General features: G+C 39.4%; 1 pseudogene; it reads right to left on the reverse strand.

Annotated features, from left to right (window-relative positions):
* Nucleotides 1-2,207: 2,207 nt before the first annotated feature.
* LOC109914637 lies at nt 2,208-4,129 on the reverse strand (annotated as a pseudogene).
* Nucleotides 4,130-10,109: the final 5,980 nt, after the last annotated feature.

The following is a 10,109-nucleotide window of genomic DNA, read 5'->3' on the forward strand; positions in this document are numbered from 1 at the left end:
CGGCATCTAATTCAAAAGGATTCTGTAACAACCCATTCAAATGAAACAGAATATTAGATTATAGGTCCATCTCAGTAATTCAACACTATATTTACTAAATGCTTGAGATTTATTTACACATCTCTGAAACTTGCATTTCAATTTTATTTTTGTCAAGATGCACTTGGAACAGACTATTAAGGGTGATGCATTACAAATTCACCTGGACCATTCTGTCTTGCAAAGGCTAACAAGATCTATGGAAGAGCTGAAAATGTTTTAAGTCAGAAAGAAAGATAATTGACTTAAAATGTATCAAAAGTTCTGACATTTTCACTTTTCATGCTGACTAACTAATGTTTCAGACCATGTCAACAACATTTTTAAACTTCTTTTCAAAGTCCACCCTTTAGAACTGTGACTTTCCAAGCTCCTCTATGACTACATATGAGAAGATTCAAAAAAGGTGATCCACTTGCATTTGTATCATCCAATAGTGATTGGATTATGAGGTCCCTGATTGGCCATGGCTAACACCCCAATTAAGGATCTCAAAGTCAATGAGATCCACCTAGCCTTCATTCTAATCTCTACAATATCCTTGTGGGATCAAGTCAAACATTACATTGTTACATTCTTTTAATTGTAAGCCCTTTAAATATCTGCAGACATTCAAGGTCATAAATAACCAAGGTGGAACCTTTAAAACATCGCAAATGCGTGCTTCTGCAAAATATCCAATGTGCATGTCAGACATATGCTGACCATACAATGCTGGCCTAATTGCAAAATCTGGGCTTGCATCTCTTACAAAGGAAATACAAGTTTCTCAAGACATTGCAGCTTCAACCATGTGTGTCATCGAAACATTCCAAAATATATGTATTTGGCTGGATCTCTTTTTAGAATGCAAAAAGAAAGAAAGTAGGAACAAGTGTAGGCCAATCATCCCTTTGAGCCTGCCTGCATTCCAACATGATCTTTATTGATCCTTTATCTCAATGCTATACTCATGCTTTCTTTCTCCAAATCCCTTGTCAACTTTAGCCTATAGAAATCCATCTGTTTCTTTCCTAAATACATTCAGTGAATTGTCTTCTATTGGCTGATGTGGTAGAAAATTTCACAGGTCCACTACCATCTGAGTGAAGAAATTTCTCCTCATCTCAGTCTTAAATGGTATACTGCCCATCCTGAGTCCATGACCCTTCATTCTGGAACACCCCTCTGCACATACACACACCAGCACAGCCAGATTGTACCTCAAATAGAAGCAAATACTGTAGATGGCAGAAATTTGAAGTAAAAGCAAAAAATGCTGTTGAAACTTTTTGTCATTTTGGATTTGAAATGTTAACTCTGTTTCTTTCTTCACAATTACTGCCAGATCTGCTGAGTTTCTCCAGCATCCCTGATTACATCTCAAGGGGGTCATGTTCTGTCTACCCATTTCAGAACTCTGTATTTCATTAAGTTTCTCTCTTATTCATCTAAACTCTAATGGATACAAGCCGAGCCAACCCAATCTCTCCTCATATGCCAGCTTTACCATCCCAGGAATCCATCTGGTAAACTTGACGGGATTCCCTGTGCGGTACAAATATCTTTTCTTAGGTAAGTTGACCAGAACTACACGTATTACCCTAGGTGTGATCTCACCAAGGCCTTGTACAGTTGTAGCTGCACATCCTTGCTCCTGTGCTCAAATTCCCTTACAGTGAAAGCCAATATGGAATCTGTCTTCCTAAAAAGCAGCACTAGTCACAGTGGGATTCTGAATGCCAAGTAGACACTGCACACTCTCTTCCAACTCTGTTAGCTCCTTGATGTAGGCTGTTCCAGCACCAGTGAATGAATGTTCCTGGGCAAAGCTCACAAGTTTCATTTGAAGGAATAAATGAAATGAAAATTAAGCCATTCTTTCTTGTCTTGAGAGAAATGCCATTGAGGTAAAATCCTAGATTACAGATTGCACTGATCCCGTTGTTGGAGGGATTTCTAGGCAACTGCATATATGATGCCTCAGAAAATCACAAAACAACATTGACCATTCAGCATTTAACACTATCATGAGGGTTGGATGAGGTTGGAGGCATTTCCAAGGCAATTTATTTTTACTACCTCTTTGTCACATTTAACACAAAACAGAATTTTAGATGTTGCAAAAAAGCTTCATTGATGCTTTTTTAAATTTAAAATGCATATAAGATTTAGAGCCAAGGAAAGTTCTATTTTTCTGACCAAAACAGAGAATACAGTTGACATAGCATTACACTGCCTTCTATTAGGATGAGGAGATTGAGTATCTGTAATGGCTTATGGAACAAAAAACAAAATCTGGCATGTGAAATATCAAAAGGCATTACTACATAATAAGGTCCTACAGCCTTATAAAGATTGTGTCTTACCAGCACACCTTGTGGCCAAATTGTGGTTTCAAACCATATGTGCTGTGGCATGTTACTGTAAGAACCATGTTTTTCATTTTCTGCCATTTCCCCAGATGAGCAGCTGATTTATGGAGTAGATCACAATACCTGGGTGGTATCGGGTGGCTCATCATCATTACAAAGGCATTAACCCAAACCATTATGAGATGCTTACAAGCCCACTGCATATCATAGTACTGTGTACTCTTTACAAAACAAAGAGGCAAAAATGCTACATAATAAGCACTTAACAGGGAATTGAAGAGAACCTCTTTTATCCTTTTATTAAAATCTGCTTTCAGACATTCAACCTCGTTTCTTATAAGATCTGTGGAGAGAGGGCAAGTGTGAGCAGTGATGGGTTATTGAACTGTTCTCTGAATGATTCTCGGAGGAGTGTGAAGAAGTCCTTTGGTGTGACCACGACTGTTTCTAACTGGTCATTTAACAAGAAGCCACATTCAGCTGGTAATGGTTGAGTCCTATTTTCCTAGTGGAAACAACACAGTGGCACATAAGTGGGGTGGCACGGTAGCTCAGTAGCTAGCACTGCTGCCTCACAGCACCAGGGACCAAGATTTGATTCCACTCTCGGGCAACTATCTGTGTGGAGTTTGCACGTACTCCCCATGTCTGTGTGCATTTCCTCCCACGGCCCAACCATGTGCAGATTAGGTGGAGTGATAATGCTAAATTGCCCATTGTTGTCTGGAGTGGGAAGTGCAGGGATAGGGTAGGGGGTGGGTCTAATGGGATGCTCTTTGGAGGGTTGGTGTGGACTCGATGGGCTGAATGGCCTGCTTCCACACTGTAGGGTTTCTATGAGTTTACCTTGGTAGATTAAGTTAAATTGTAGTACTTCTTACGGCTTTGGATGATCATCCTGGGAACTGCACTATTTGCATAAACAATGCCAGCTATTTTTTTCCATGCAGCCCTTTGAACATTCTTTGCTGCTCTGGACTTTCATATTATCAGTGATGTATAAACAACCAGGTCTGACTTCAATACTGCTAGCTATTTGCTGCTGGGTCTTGGCTAACTGATGGCCAAAATAGTAATCTTCAGGATATTTAAAAAAAGTATTTTCATAACTGTTCTGAACCACTTCTTTCTTCTCAGTATATTCATATAAAACATGTACTCTTTGTACCAATGCTACAGTATTATTATCTAATTCCTTTCCAGAGCTTCCTTTTCTGTGGACTCCTTAGATATTCCTACTACTGCAACCAGTCTCCCATTGAAAATTTCAGCAATTGGCTTTAGTATGTCCAAATGTATTACAATGAAAGCATGTTAATTTTGTTGCATTTCTTTTTGATTAAAGTCTTTCACTTTTATGAATTTGGCATCCTTCTGTCTAGTCTCTAAAACTAGTTCTATCCACAAATCTTCATTTCCACCCATTTCTTTGTGGATTTCCATGTGACAATTTCCCTATCCGCATTCATAGGTATCTGTCAGAATGCTGCTTCTCTGTTTTTGAATACTTGATGTACATTTCAGCAAGATTTTCATATTAGCAGGAAGGTTATTTCTGAATTCTTCTGTGGCCATAATTTCCCTTACATTCTCAGACACTTTCTCTAGATTACGACCTAAATGACTGATACCAGAGCATTTATTTCTTCCTTGCAAACTCAACAAAATTTTTTCTTAAGTCCTAAATTTCAACTACCATATTTCAGGCACCAGCTCATAAGCATTGAGTACGTCATCTTTGTCAAGCTCATATTCTGCAAATAACAAGGTGAAGGGCTGGATGAACACAGCAGGCCAGGCAGCATCAGAGAAGCAGGAAAGTTAATGTTTCAGGTCTGGACCATTCTGCAGACTGCAGAATGTTCTTCTGATTAACTGGAAACACAGTCTTAGCTACAATTGTTAGAACACCCTGTAATACTAAACTCCAAACCTCTTTTGGCCATTTCATCTCACTAACCACCTTCTCAAATTTGCTAAAATACCTTTCAACCCTATTGTGATTAAATTTAGGCACTAAGAGTAGATTCTTAGTTAAATCAAATCCCTGTTTGGAATTAGAATCATCATCCAACCTAGTATCTCTTTCCAAAAACCAAAAGAACTGCGGATGCTGTAAATCAGGAACAAAAACTGCTGGAAAAGCTCAGCAGGCCTGGCAGCATCTATGAAGGAGAAAACAGAGTTAACGTTTGAGGTCCGGTGACCCTTCCTCAGAACTGTAGTATCTCTTTCTTCCTTCTTTATTCGAAGACTTTCTTTTGTCAACTCTTGTTCTTTAATTTCCTATCTCTTTGGAGTTCAAGGCCTTTTATTTCCATTTGCCTTTGCTTGTTTAATTCCTCATTTGTCATTTCAAGCTTTCTTAACTCCATTTCCTTCAGTTTTCTGTATCCTCTAATAATTTTAATTTCTCTTTCTCTCGCTAACTGTGCTTTAGCTAATTCCAGTAGTGACATCCCAATTTCAGGTTTACTTTCTTCTAATTCTAAATCATTTGGTTCATCTCACCTTTATAAGATCCTTTTTTTATTTCTATATCAAATTAGCTGCGCTCTCAGTTTAACTTTTTTGAAGACTTAATATAATCCATTGCTTTATGTTCCACTTCCAGGAAACTTTTGGCAACATTCAAAACTATCTGAGTCCCCCATGCAATAAATTTCACCACAACACAGCTTCTTTATGGCCAAAACCATCATATAGCTGTTACCATAGCAAGAATCATAGAGTCATAGAGTTGTACAGTACGAAAACAAACCCTTTGGATGAACTTTCCCAAGCCAACCAGATGTCTTAAATTAATCTAGTCCCATTTGCCAGCATTTGGCCCATATCCCTCTAACCCCTTCCTACTCACGTACCCATCCAGATGCCTTTTAAATATTGTAATTGTACCAGCCTCCACAATTTCATCTGGCAGCTCATTCCATACATGCACCACCCTCTGCGTGAAAACGTTGCTCCTTAGGTCCCTTTTATATCTTTACCCTCTCACCTTAAACCTATGCCTTCTAGTTTTGGACACCCCACCTCAGGAAAATGACCTTGCCTGTTCACCTTATCTCACGCTCATCATGATTTTGTAAACCTCTATTAGGTCAACCCCCAGTCTCTGACTCTCCAGGGAAAGTAACCCCAGCCTATTCTGCCTCTCTCATCCAAAACCTCCAATACTGGCGACATCCTTGTAAATCTTTTCTGTACCCTTTCAAGTTTAACAAGATCTTTCTTTTTGAAGGATAATGATCTATCTTAAATCCAGTATAATCAAAAATCACAGGTGACACCATCGCCCCCCCCCACCCCCACTTAATATGATTCCAGCTGATCTTGTCACAGGACAAGATCCTGGACTAAAATCTGATTGTTAGGTCATATTTTGTTTTGCTTCAGTTATTAGAGCTGTTCTCTCACTGAAACATAAGCACATGTGTATAGATTTGAATTTAGCAATAAAACAAGAGTTTATGAAGCAAAAATCATTAAGATAAAAGATAAATTGATCAACTATTTATTTACAAAGTGTTTTCAAACATTTTGAAATACATGAAGCAGAACATCTTTAATATGGGCATACCTGGAAAAGATGTGGCAGTGAATTATACATTAAAGTAAAAACAAAGAACTGCGTCTGCTGGAAATTTGAAACACGAATTGTCTGGTGCAGTGTTGTGTCCACTGTTTTTTGTCATTTATATAAATGATTTGGATGAGAACATAGGAGGTATGGTTAGTAAGTTTGTAGATTACATCAAAATTGGAGGTGTAGTGACAGCAAAGAAGGTTACCTCAGAGTACAACAGGATTTTGATCAGATGGGCCAATGGGCCGAGGAGTGATTGAGTTTAATTTAGACAAATGTGAGGTGCTGCATTTTGGAAAGGCAAATTAGGGCAGGACTTATACACTTAATGGCAAGGTCCTGGGGAGTGTAGCTGAATAAAGAGACCTTGGAGTTCAGATTCATAGTTCCTTGAAAGCGGAGTCACAGGTAGATAGTATGGTGAAGAAGACATTTGGTATGCTTGCCTTTATTGACCAGTGCATTGAGTACAGGAGTTGGGAGGTCATGTTGCAGCTTTACAGGACACTGGTAAGGCCATTATTGGAATACTGTGTGCAATTCTGGTCTCCCTGCTATAGGAAGGATGGTGTGAAACTAGAAAGAGTTCAGATAAGATTTACAAGGATAATGCCAGAGTTGGAGGGTTTGAACAATAGGGAAAGGCTAAATAAACTGGGGCTAGTTTGCCTGGAGTTTCGGAAGCTGAGGGGTGACCTTATAAAGGCTTGTAAAATCATGAGGAGCATGGATGGGGTGAATAGCCAAGGTCTTTTTCCCAGGGTAGGGAAGTCCAAAACTAGAGGGCATAGGTTTAAGGCGAGAGGGGAAAGTTCTAAAAGGGACCGAAGGGGCAACTTTTTCACGCAGAGGGTGATATGTGCATGGAATGAGCTGCCAGAGGAAGTGGTGGAGGCTGGTACAATTACAACGTTTAAAAGGTATCTGAATAGGTACATGTATAGGAAATGTTTAGAGGGATATGGGTCAAATGCTGGCAAATGGGACTAGATTAATTGAAGACACATGGTCAGCATGGGCATGTTCGTCCAAAGGGTCTGACTCTGTACTGTACATATGCTGGTAAATGAGACAACATTAATTTAAGATATCTGTTCAGCATAGACAAGTTGGACCGAAGGGTTTGTTCCTGTGTTGTATAACTCTCTGACTCTATCTGTTGCCATTTTAATTTCAAAGTCTTCTACAAATTATCATGACACCACTAGAACCAATTTAACATTGAATGCAAAAGCATAAAATAACCTTTGTTCTCATTATTTGCTGATTTAAAACAAATGAAACTTTGGGACTCTCGGCAGCTGATGGATATCATAGAACCACAGAAGTGTTTAAATCATAGAACACCTACAGTGCAGAAAGTGAGCCTTTTCAGCCTTTCTCCTCTGCACCAACATCTAAAGGCCATCCTATTCAGACCTACTCCCTTCCTCTAACCCCACATGGGGTTTTTACCATGGCTTGCACACCTGACCTACACATCTTTGAACTGTGGGAAGAAACCGGAGCACCTGGAGGAAAACCACACAGACACAGGGAGAAAGTGCAAACTCCAACAGTCACCCAAGGCTGGAATTGAACCAGGTGCTGTGAAGCAGCAGTGCTAACCACTGTGCCACCTTACTTCCATAGAGTTATGGTACAGAATGAAGTGATTTGGCCCATTGTGCCAGCACCGGCTTGTTAAATGATTATTATGACCCTGATGTCAAGCTCCTGCTTTGTCCCCATATCCTTGCACTTTAGTTTTGATGCAACAGGAGGGATCCTGGAACACTGGGAAGGATGGCATCTTAGGGCTGAGACTGCAGGGTGTTTAGCAAGTGGTGTTTGGAAGGCTTTAAAGTAACTTGGCAGGTGTTTGGGAATGAAGAGAGAATAGTAAAGGTCTCCCTCTCTCTCTCCATGGATGCTGTCTGATACGCTATGATCTCCAGCACTTATTGTTTTCAGTACTGATTCCAGCATCTGCAGTAATTTGCTCCTAGTAAAGAGAAGATCAGGGTTCACAAAATACTTAGAGATGCAACAGGTATGAGTACTGACAATAGCAATTTAGTCGGTGAATTTAGAGCAAGGAAGAAAAAGAAATGAAAAGGGGAATGATGTAAAATCGAGAGCAAGGTCCAATCAGATATAGAAGAAGTGCAAGGAGAGCCCAGTAGGTGGAAAATACATGGGCAGGATAAGGCACAATTATGAGGAGAGACTGGATAGGCTGGGTCTGTTGTCCTTGGAGCAAAGGAGGCTGAGGGGGTATCTGATTGAGGTATATAAAATGATGAAAGGCATGGTCAGAGTAGATAGTGAAAATCTTTTCCTCATGGCAGACGTGTCTAAGACCAGAAGGTATAAGTTTAAGGAGTAAGTGGTTCAGAGGAGTTGTTTTTTGGTGCAAGAAATATGGAACGTGCTGCCTGAGAGAGTGAGAGAGGCAATTACTCTTGCAAATTTAAGAAGCATTGGAATGAGCACTCAAAATGCAAGGGCACACCAGGTTCAGGACCAAGTGCAGGTAAATAGGCTTAGTACATTTTGGTGAGTGTTGGTCAGAATAGACATGATGGGCCAAAGGGCCTGTTTCCATACTGTATAACTATGACTTTATAATTCTAAATTGGGTCTGTTGTCCTTGGAGAGAAAAATTCTGAAAGAGGTTTTCAAAATCATTCAAAAGCAGAGTAGATATGGCAAAGCTGTTGGCTAAAAAAAAGGGAACAAGAACAGGAGGACATAAATTTAAAGTGAACTGCAAAAGACTCAAAGGTGAAGTGAGAAAAATCCTTTTCACTCATCGAGTAATGAAGGTATGGAATGAACTGCCTGGAAGTGTGTTAGGTCAGAAATCACACGACACCAGGTTATAGTCCAACAGGTTTATTTGAAAACAAAAGTTTTCGGAGTCTTATTCCTCCTTCAGGTGTGAGTGAGGAGTGTGTTGGAAGCAAGTTCAATTGAGGCACTCAAGAGGGTGTTAGACATTACAGAAAAATATTCCCTCGAGCAGTTTTCCTCTGTTACTGCCAGTTATTCTTCTTCTTTCAGCTTCTCCTATTTTATTTGAGATTTTAACAATATTGGTCGATCATACTTCTCCATCTTTTGCTGTCAGTTATCAATTCCTCCTCTAATCCTGCTGAGTTTAAGTCTTTTGCTATCACTTATTTCCTTCTGATCTCAGACCTTCCCCTTCTCCTTTTTTCAGATAGTGCAAGCTCCATCACTCACCTAACCACAATTTCTCTATCCCTCCACAACAGATGACTATACCATTTTAGTTTACTTTTGGCTCCTTTGTTCTTTGCCTTCACAAAACTCACTGACCTCCTAACATCCTAGTTCCGGGTTTTGTCCTGTCTTCTTACTCTGCACATTCATCTCAGCATCCACATCTCATTAATATTCAATTTTTATTCATCACTTCTTAACGTTGCCCAAATTTCTACTGAATAATAAGGCCAATCGCACTTGTACATTCTTCTGTTATCTCCTGGGAGATGCATTTCTTATCTAAATTGCAATAACAAACAGATAAAATCTGTAGAAGCACTTGCTTATCACATTTGTAACAATACAAACAATAATGTTTACAACTTAATTTGAGCCATAAGTAATGGAAATAAACTGGTGTAAAGAAACGTGACTAAAATGCTTATTTGTACACCTGGACACCAAGAAATTAAAACATATTTCATTGTTGATTTATCAAAATGATTAATGGATCTTTCATATGTGCGTTTACAAAATACATAACTTAGTGTGCCCAACAGACAGCCTGCAATACTTAATTATATCTTCCTAGTTTTATGACAGGCTGAATAAATCCTTATAGCTGATGTTTTAGCAGCCTCAATCCTTTTAGCGCGCTGAGATGTGAAGCTGAAGAGCCAATCCAGTTCTCAAAGAGTTAAATCTCCTCTTGCTATGTTATGACAAGTGACTGTACCTGAAGGACAGGCGAAGCATTAAGTGAATTTATGCATGAGCTGCTCCAGAGAACCATTATTCTCTTGTGGCAGATGTAGCCCTTGGGTCGTGCAAGGATTATTTAAAGCAAGCATCAATATTATGTCAGTTGCTGAAAGGTAACTTCTAAGTTTGTTCGGCAACAACTGACACTTTGTTCACTG

Source organism: Rhincodon typus, chromosome 7, assembly GCF_021869965.1.
Source record: "Rhincodon typus isolate 14 chromosome 7, sRhiTyp1.1, whole genome shotgun sequence".
NCBI lineage: Eukaryota > Metazoa > Chordata > Chondrichthyes > Orectolobiformes > Rhincodontidae > Rhincodon > Rhincodon typus.